This window comes from Lepus europaeus, chromosome X (assembly GCF_033115175.1).
Source record: "Lepus europaeus isolate LE1 chromosome X, mLepTim1.pri, whole genome shotgun sequence".
NCBI classification, from domain to species: Eukaryota; Metazoa; Chordata; class Mammalia; order Lagomorpha; family Leporidae; genus Lepus; species Lepus europaeus.
The window spans coordinates 82,474,113-82,483,888 of record NC_084850.1 but is presented as its reverse complement, the minus strand read 5'-3'; the positions used below and the strand labels follow the sequence as shown (position 1 = coordinate 82,483,888).

At 38.4% G+C, this 9,776-nt stretch overlaps 1 pseudogene; it reads right to left on the bottom strand.

Annotated features, from left to right (window-relative positions):
• Positions 1-6,742: 6,742 nt before the first annotated feature.
• On the bottom strand, positions 6,743-6,921 carry LOC133753841 (small nucleolar RNA U3; annotated as a pseudogene).
• Between the last annotated feature and the right edge of the window lie 2,855 nt (positions 6,922-9,776).

Here is a 9,776-nt window from a genome sequence, read left to right as displayed (position 1 = left end):
GGTCTTTTCTCTTCTTTTTTTAGTTAGTTGGGCCAATGGGGTGTCAATTTTGTTTATTTTTTCAAAAAACCAGCTCCTCGTTTGGCTGATTTTTTGTAATTTTTTTTTGATTCAATCCTGTTGATTTCTTCTCTGATTTTAATTATTTCTCTTCTCCTACTTGGTTTGGTTTTGGTTTGCTGCAGATTTTCTAGATCCTTGAGATGACTTGAAAGCTCATCTATTTGGTGCCTCTCCAATTTCTTGATGTAGGCACCTACTGATATAAATTTTCCTCTTAACACTGCTTTTGTTGTATCCCATAGGTTTTGGTATGTTGTGCTGTTATCCTCATTTACTTCCAGAAAATTTTTGATTTCTCTTTTAATTTCTTCTATGACCCATTGTTCATTCAGGAGAATGTTGTTCAATCTCCATGTGTTTGCACGTGCTCTAGGGATTCCTGAGTTGCCAATTTCCAATTTCATTCCTTTGTGGTCTGAGAAGCTGCATGGTATGATTCTAATTCTTTTGAATTTGCTGAGACTTGCTTTATGGCCTAGTATGTGGTCAATCCTAGAGAGGGTTCCATGTACTGCTGAGAAGAATGTAAAGTCCTTAGATGTAGGATGAAATGTTCTGTAGATATCTGTTAGATCCATTTGGGCTATAGTGTCATTTAAATCTACTGTCTCCTTGTTGATCTTCTGTCCTGTTGATCTGTCTATCTCTGAGAGTGGAGTATTGAAGTCCCCCAGTACTATTGTATTGGGGTCTAAGTCTCCCTTTAAGTCCCTTAACAAGTCTTTTAAATAAGCTGGTGCCCTGTAATTAGGTGCATATACATTGATAATCGTTATATCTTCCTGTTGAATGGATCCCTTAATCATTAAATAGTGCCCCTCTTTGTCTCTCCTAACAGTTTTTGTGGTAAAGTTTATGTTGTCCGATACTAAGATGGCTACGCCCGCTCTCTTTTCATTTCTGTTGGCGTGGTATATCTTTTTCCAGCCTTTCACTCTCAGCCTGTATGGATCATTGTTGGATAGATGGGTTTCTTGTAAGCAGCAAAAGGATGGGTTTTGTTCCTTAACCCAATCAGCCAATCGGTGTCTTTTAACTGGACAGTTCAAGCCATTAACATTTAATGTGACTATTGAGAAGGAGTAACTTTGCCCTGCCATTAGCCAAAGATACTTTCTAATATATGGTTTTACATTCCTGTGATCTTTTGGTGTGAGGTTTCCTACCTTTACCTTCTTTCATATTGGTGACCGTGTTTCTGTGTTTCTGTATGTAACACATCTTTAAGCATCTTTTGCAGGGCTGGGCGAGTGGCGACAAATTCTTTCAATGTCTGTTTGCTGTGAAAGGTCTTTATTTCACCTTCATTTATAAATGAGAGCTTTGCAGGATATAATATTCTGGGCTGGCAGTTTTTCTCTCTTAGCACCTGGGCTATGTCTCGCCATTCTCTCCTAGCTTGTAGGGTTTCTGAAGAGAAGTCAGCTGTGAGTCTAATTGGAGATCCTCTGAGAGTAATCTGGCGTTTCTCTCTTGCACATTTTAGGATCTTTTCTTTGTGTTTCGCTGTGGTGAGTTTGATTACGACGTGTCGTGGTGAGGATCTCTTTTGGTCATGTTTATTAGGGGTTCTATGAGCTTCCTGTATTAGGATGTCTCTGTCTTTCTCCAAACCTGGGAAATTTTCTGCTAGTATCTCACTAAAAAGGCCTTCTAATCCTTTCTCTCTCTCCATGCCTTCAGGTACTCCTAGAACCCGAATGTTGGGTTTTTTAAGAGTATCCTGTAGATTCCTGACAGTATTTTTTAGATTTCTGATTTCTTCTTCTTTTCTTTGATTTGATTGTTTCCTTTCCTGTTCTCTGTCTTCTAAGTCTGATATTCTCTCTTCTGCTTCGCCCATTCTGTTTTTAAGACTCTCTAATGTGTTTGTCATTTGATCTATTGAATTCTTCATTTCATTATGATTTCTCGTCATTATCACCATTTCTTGTTCCACTAGTTGTTTCATTTCATTTTGATTCCTCCTTAATATTTCATTTTCACGAGAGAGATTTTCTACCTTGTCCATTAAGGATTTCTGTAGTTCAAGAATTTGTTTTTGAGAACTTCTGAATGTTCTTATCAATTTTTTGAGATCTGCTTCTTGTATTTCTTCAATCTCCTCATCTTCATAATCTTGAATTTGGGTGTCTTTTTCATTTGGGGGTGTCATAGTGTCTTCCTTGTTCTTGTTACCTCGGTTTTTGCGTTTGTTGTTTGGCATGTTGGAGATATTTGGTTTCTTCACTGTGGTGTTTTTTCTTGTTACACTATGGCTCTATATTAAGTGGACTGTCTGCTTTCAGTGGTGCCTTAGAGGCTTGAGATGAGCGTGGACTGAGAGCTGTGTTTGGTTCCTCAGGGCTGAGGGTGTGTCAAAGATGACACTCCCAGGTTAGGTGTGGTAAATCTCTCTCTTTTTTGATTCAAAAGGGAAGTAATTCCGCACAGCTGAACGTAATTGGAGGTAGTTAGCAGGCAAATGATATACCCACAGGAGCCAGAGATCGGAAGCTCTTTCCCAAGGACCACACAGGGAATCTCTGCTGCCCTCAGTGTGGGCTCCAATTCTCCTGAAATCTCCCACTGGATTGCCAAGTTAGATGCTAATCTCCTGTTATTTCACCCCTCCCCCCAGAGTCAGGTTTTTCTGTTAGGCTCAGGGCCGGTGCAGACCTGAGGTCGCCCTGCTTATGACGTATGTCCAAAATGGCACCTGCTCTGTCTTGCTCGCCTTTGAGAGGTGGGCGGAGAGAGAGAAACTTGTGTCTGTATCGGTCGCTTTTTTTAATTTTTTTCCTCTCTCTCTTCTAGTTAGCCTGGTGAACTTTTCCCCACGAAGTTTCAAGCCTCGTTCCCTCTAGCCTCCTCTTTCCGCTTCCCCGCTGGTGTCTTGGGCTATTGTGGTTCGGCTCACCTCGCGTTCCAGCGCTGGTGTGTGAGTCTGCTGCTGGTGTCCCGAACTTGGGCTCCCACGCTCTCCACGCAGGTACACTGTGAATCACTAGTTCCGGAAGAGTTTCCTATGCTGTTTCATCCCCTACTCTTCCTGCAGTATCTCCACTTATATTAACCTGTCTCTCTCTCCGGACTAATCGTGTGCTCCGTTCCTATTCCGCCATCTTGCCGCCTCCCTGATTTAGTATATATTAAGTAAAGATTTCAACAGTTGCACCCACACAGAAACACAAAGTGTAAAGTACAGTTTGAGTACTAGTTATAGCATTAATTCATATTGAACAACACATTAAGGACAGAGATCCTACATGAGGAGTAAGTGCACAGTGACTCTTGTTGCTGACTTAACAAATTGACACTCTTGTTTATGGCATCAGTAATAACCCTAGGCTCTTGTCCTGAGCTACCAAGGCTATTGAAGCCTTTTGAGTTCGCTGATTCCGATCTTATTTAGACAAGGTCATAGTCAAAGTGGAAGTTCTCTCCTGCCTTCAGAGAAAGGTACCTCCTTCTTTGATGGACCTGTTCTTTCCACTGGGATCTCACTCGCACAGATTTTTCATTTAGGTTTTATTTATTTATTTATTTTCTTGCCAGAGTGTCTTGGCTTTCCATGCCTAAAATACTCTCATGGAATTTCAGCCAGATCTGAATGCCTTAAGGGCTGATTCTGAGGCCAGAGTGCTATTTAGGACATCTGCCATTCTATGAGTCTGCTGTGCATCCCACTTACCATGTTGGATCGTTCTCTCCTTTTTGATTCTATCAGTTAGTATTAGCAGACACTAGTCCTTTTTTTCATTTATTAAACTTTTATTTAATGAATATAAATTTCCAAAGTACAGCTTATGGGTTACAATGGCTTCCCCCCTCCCGTAACTTCCCTCCCACCCTCATCCCTCCCCTTTCCCGCTCCCTCTCCCCTTCCATTCACATCATGATTCATTTTCAATTCTCTTTATATACAAAAGATCAGTTTAGTATATATTAGGTAACGATTTCAACAGTTTGCCCCCATATAGCAACACAAAGTGAAAAAAAATACTGTTGGAGTACTAGTTATAGCATTAAATAAGAGTGTACAGCACATTAAAGACAGAGATCCTACATAATTTTTTTTAAAATTAATTAATTTTCTATGCCATTTCCAATTTAACACCAGTTTTTTTTTTATTTCCAATTATCTTTATATACAGAAGATCGATTCAGTATATAATTAGTAAAGATCTCATCAGTTTGTACCCACACAGAAACACAAAGTGTAAAAATACTGTTTCAGTACTAGTTATAGCATCACTGCACATTAGACAACACATTAAGGACCGATCCCACATGGGATGTAAGTACACAGTGACTTCTGTTGCTGACTTAACAATTTGACACTCCTGTTCATGGCGTCAGTAATCTCCCTAGGCTCTAGTCATGAGTTGCCAGGGCTATGGAAGCCTTTAGAGTTCGCTGACTTTGATCTTATTCCGATAGGGTCATAGTCAAAGTGGAAGTTCTCTCCTCCCTTCAGAGAAAGGTACCTCCTTCTTTGATGGCCCCGTTCTTTCCACTGGGATCTCACTCGCAGAGATCTTTCATTTAGGTCTTTTTTTTCTTTTCCATGGTATCTTGGCTTTCCATGCCTACAATACTCTCATGGGCTCTTCAGCCAGATCCGAATGCCTTAAGGGCTGATTCTGAGGCCAGAGTGTTGTTTAGGACGTCTGCCATTCTACGAGTCTGCTGTGTATCCTGCTTCCCATGTTGGATCCTTCTCTCCCTTTTTGATTCTATCAGTTAGTATTAGCAGACACTTGTCTTGTTTATGTGATCCCTTTAACTCTTAGACCTATCATTATGATCAATTGTGAACTGAAATTGATCACTTGGACTAGTGAGATGGCATTGGTACATGCCACTTTGATGGGATTGTATTGGAATGCCCTGGCACATTTCTAACTCCACCATTTGGGACAAGTCCGATTGTGCATGTCCCAAATTGTACATCTCCTCCCTCTCTTTTTCCACTCTGAAATTTAACAGTGATCACTTTTCAGTTAAATTTAAACACCTAAGAATAATTGTGTGTTAATTACAGAGTTCAACCAAAAGTATTAAGTAGAACAAAAAAAATACTAAAAGGGGTAAAGTATTAAGTTGTTCATCAACAGTTAGTACAGGTGCTGATGAAGTTTCTCATAGTGTCCATTTCACTTCAACAGGTTTCCTTTTTGGTGCTCGGTTAGTTGTCACCAATCAGTGAGAACGTATGATTTTTGTCCCTTTGGGACTGGCTTAATTCACTCAGCATGATGTTTTCCAGATTCCTCCATCTTGTTGCAAATGACCGAATTTCATTGTTTTTGACTGCTGTATACTATTCTATAGAGTACATGTCCCATAATTTCTTTATCCAGTCTACTGTTGATGGGCATTTAGGTTGATTCCAGGTTGATTTAGGTTGAGCTGCATAAATTATTTTATAAATTCATCTTTTAGCATAATCAATCATGAATAATTAATTTATGCATTCTATTTTTCCTGTTAATATTTTGTGTCTTTTGCACACATTGCATGTGTAAATATAAAATCTTTTATCACTTCTTATTTAATTCTTATACTGTTCTTTCTCTTGCTTTATTGCTCTGCCTATCTAGGAATTCCAGCATAATGTTGAATAAGATATAAAGAGTGCCTTGTCTCAATGATAACGTAGGAAGTTTCCCACACTGTGTCATTAATTACGTCTCTTGGGGGTAATTTTTGTAAAATTATTTATCATATTAAATAACTCCTTTTTGATTCCTGGCTTGAGAGTAGTTTCATTATGAATGGATTCTGAATTTTATTAAATATTTTTCTTGGATCTATTTAGATAATCTTAAGGCCTTTCCCTTTGTTTTTACGATGATATCATTCATTGATATAAAAACTCAACTTTAGGTAGCTGATGTTGTGAATCTGTGGGTTAAGCTGCCATCTGCAGTACCAACATCCCATGTGGGTACCTGTTCTAGTCCTGGCTGCTCTAATTCCGATCCAGCTCCTTGCTAATGTTCCTGGGAAAGCAGTGGAAAATGGCCTGAGTGCCTGAATCCCTGCGCTCACATGGGAGACCCAGAAGAAGCTCCTGGCTCCTGACTTCAACCTGGCCCAGCAGTGGCTATTGTGGCCATTTGGAGAGTGAACCAGCAGATGGAAGATCTCTCTCTCTCTCTCTCTCTCTCTCATAAATACATCTTAAAAAAAACTCAACTTTATCCTAACATATTACCCATTGTATATATGTGTCTGTGTGTACATGAGAGTACTTCATAAAGTTCATGGAAAATAGAATTAAAGATGCTTACTTTGGTGCAAAAAAAATGAAATTTATTCCTACTTCCTCTGTCTGAAACTCTGAAAAATCACTTACTGACTCTGGTTTTACCTTTTCCAGAATGAGACAGTTGGAATCATAGAGGTTTATGCATTGTGTAGTATAGCTATGTTTAGCTTCTTAAGAATCTAGCAAACTCTTTTCCAAAGTCTGTGCCATTTGCCACCAGCCACAAATGAGAGTTCTTATTACTTTAGAATTATCTTTTAAAATGTATGTTATCTCTAGTGATGTCACCTGACACAGGTTACTTTTTCTTTATTTTTTTTTTCATTCTACCAGACATTTACACATTTTCCTTTTTCAAATACACATTTGGCTTTTATGGATCCTCACTTTTGAAGTTTGCTCCTATATTATTTTCACTTTTAAACCACTGAGTTGGCATTCTCCCTCTCTTATTCCCTGGAAAGGAAAGAAGCATCACCAAGAGCGAACTTCACGTTAAGGAGAGAACACTGAGCCTCCTCTTCATGGTTTCTGGTGCTCTCCACTTTATAGAAACTTCTACAGTGAGGAACTACAGAAATTATCCCTGAAAGTATAGTCTTTCCTAGTTTACTAATTTCTATTCTTACCTTTATTGTTCCTGTCCCTCCTCTTTTTTTTTAAGACTTGAAAGGCAGAGCAACCAGGGTGGGGGTTGGGGGACAGAGACAGAAGTCTTCCATCTGCTGGCTTACTCATCAAATGGCAGCAACAATCAGAGTTGAGTGAGGTCGAAGTCCAGAACCAGGAACTCCATCCAGATCTCCCACATGGGTTCAAGAGTCCACATACTTGGGCCATCTTCTGCTGCTTTCCCAGGCACATAGCAAAGTAGCTGAAACTGGAATATGCACTCTATTATGAAATGCCAGCATCATAGGCAGTGGCTTAACCCACTATACCACAACACCAACCCCTCCTTCTACTTTAAATGTGGTTATATGTCATGATTTTCCTAATATCTTAATATACATATAGAATTCAGCCTTTATTTCCTTTTGAATGCATGTATTTTAAATTATGAAACTCTCTTTAAAAGCTGCTTCGTTTGTGTGTTACAAGTTTGGTATATAAAGTGTCAAGTCAAATATTTTCTAATTCCCATTTTGCCTTCTTTTTTAACCCAGTAGTAATACTAATACTGAATTTGTTAAATTCCAATAGGAGTTTCCTAGCTAGCTTTCTCTTACTGAGTTCTAACTTAGCTTTACTGTGGTTAGAGAGCCAACTCTGTATAATTTAAATTCATCAATATGATTTGACACTTGCTTATATCCAATCAGGTGGGGAAAGTTTGTAAATATTCTATAGGTATGTTAAAGTAATGTGTTGTTTGCAGTTTTTAGTTATGTGCTAAATATGTAACACTTAAGTGAACTTTAATACGTAAGTTTTAATAATGGTTACAAGTTTACTTATTCATTGGATTTGTTTCTTCTGCCAATTCATGATAAAGATGGGTTGAAATGTCTTGCTATGGTTATGTATGTATCTATTTCTAATTGTAGTTACATCAATTATTGCTTTATGTTTTTGTGGGGGCACATTGTTAGGTACATAAAAATATGAAGCAGTTATGTCTTCCCAATGGATTATACCTTTTATTCTTTTTTCTTTTTTTCTTTTTCTTTTCTTCTTTTCTTTTTTTGTATACCTTTTATTATTAAATGCTCTTTTTAACTCTGTGGAATGATTTTACATGATGGAAAAATAATGTATACATACCTCTCTTCTTTTTAGTGTTCTTATAATTCATTTAATTATATTTCCAAACCACTAATTTTATTGCTTCTCCCAGGTTGAACACAAAATTCTTCATGCAATTTAAGTCTCTGACCTCTGTCATCATAGATTTCTTTTGCCTGATTTGAATATCATATTATTAGAGTCACACAGTATATATGATTTTACTCCTGGTTTCTTTCACTCCTCATAAAATTTGGAATCCATAACAAACCGTACTTGTATTGGTATTTTTCAATTTTTGTGACTATTCTAATGTTGGCAAAATCCACAATTCTTTCACACATTCTCTTGTTGAGGCATGTTTGGATTGTTTCTAGTTAGAAGCTATTATTAGAAAAATTCATTTGAACATCTTTGTATATGTTTTTGGATGAACAAATGCACTCTTTTTGGATGTTTGCCTAAGCATGAAACTTCAGCATCAGAATCTAAACTTGCATTTTGCTTTATCAGCTACTGCCAAAAGAGTTTCCAAAGTGATTAGAACAATTCAACACTTCCTTTAACAATGTATGGAATGTTCCAGCTGCTTTATACTCATGCCAATACATGGTATTGTCAGTTCCTGGATTGTTGGCACTCTGCTGGTTCAGATTTAGAATCACATTCTGGTTTTTTTTAAAGATTTATTTATTTATTTGAAAGAGTTACACAGAGAGAGGAGAGGCAGAGAGAGAGAGAGAGAGAGAGAGAGAGAGAGAGAGGTCTTCCTTCTGCTGGTTCACTACCCAATTGGCCATATAGGCCAGAGCTACATAGATCCGAAGCCAGGAGCCAGGAGCTTCTACCAGGTCTCTCACGTGGGTGCAGGGTTCCAAGGACTTGGATCATCTTCTACTGCTTTCCCAGGCCATAGCAGAGAGCTGAATCAGAAGTGGAGTAGCTGGGTCTCGAACAGGCACCCATATGAGATGCCAGCACTTCAGGCCAGGGTGTTAACCCACTGCACCATAGCACCGGCCCCCACATTCTGGTTTTAATCTATGTATCTGAGGAGTGTCCTGAGTATCTTTTCAGACATTTATTGGCCTTTGAACGTTCTGTTTAGTAAAATTCCTATCTATGATTTTTAATTGGCTAGTTTAACTTTAAAAAAAGAGAGATTTATTTATTTGAAAGGCAGAGTTTACAGAAAGAAGGGAGGGGAGAGACAGATCTTTCATCCACTGGTTCACTTCTCAAATGACCACCACAGCTAGAGCTGGGCCAATCTGAAGCCAGGAGCCAGGAGCTTCATCCAGCTCTCTCATGTGGGTGCAGGGGCCCAAGCACTTGGGCTATGCTCTGTTGGTTTCCCAGGCCATTAGCAGAGAGTGGGATCAGAAGTAGAGCAGTCAGGACTCAAACCGGTGCCTATATGAGATGCCTATACCACAGGTGGCGGCTTTAACCACTATGCCACACTGCTGGCCTCTAGTTTATCTTTTAATAAATATATTTGTAGGACTTGTATAAGCATTCTAGTTACAAGTTACAAGAAATTTGTAGCATATTTGCATGGCAACTATCATTCATAAGAATATGACTTGCAGTTTTATTATAGGAAGGTACTTCAAAAAGTTTATTTATAAATTTATAAGCACAATTAAAATAAGTTGATTGTGGCACAAAAAATTTAAAATCTATGCATAGTTATTTCATAGTACATAATTTCTATTAACTTTTTGAGGAG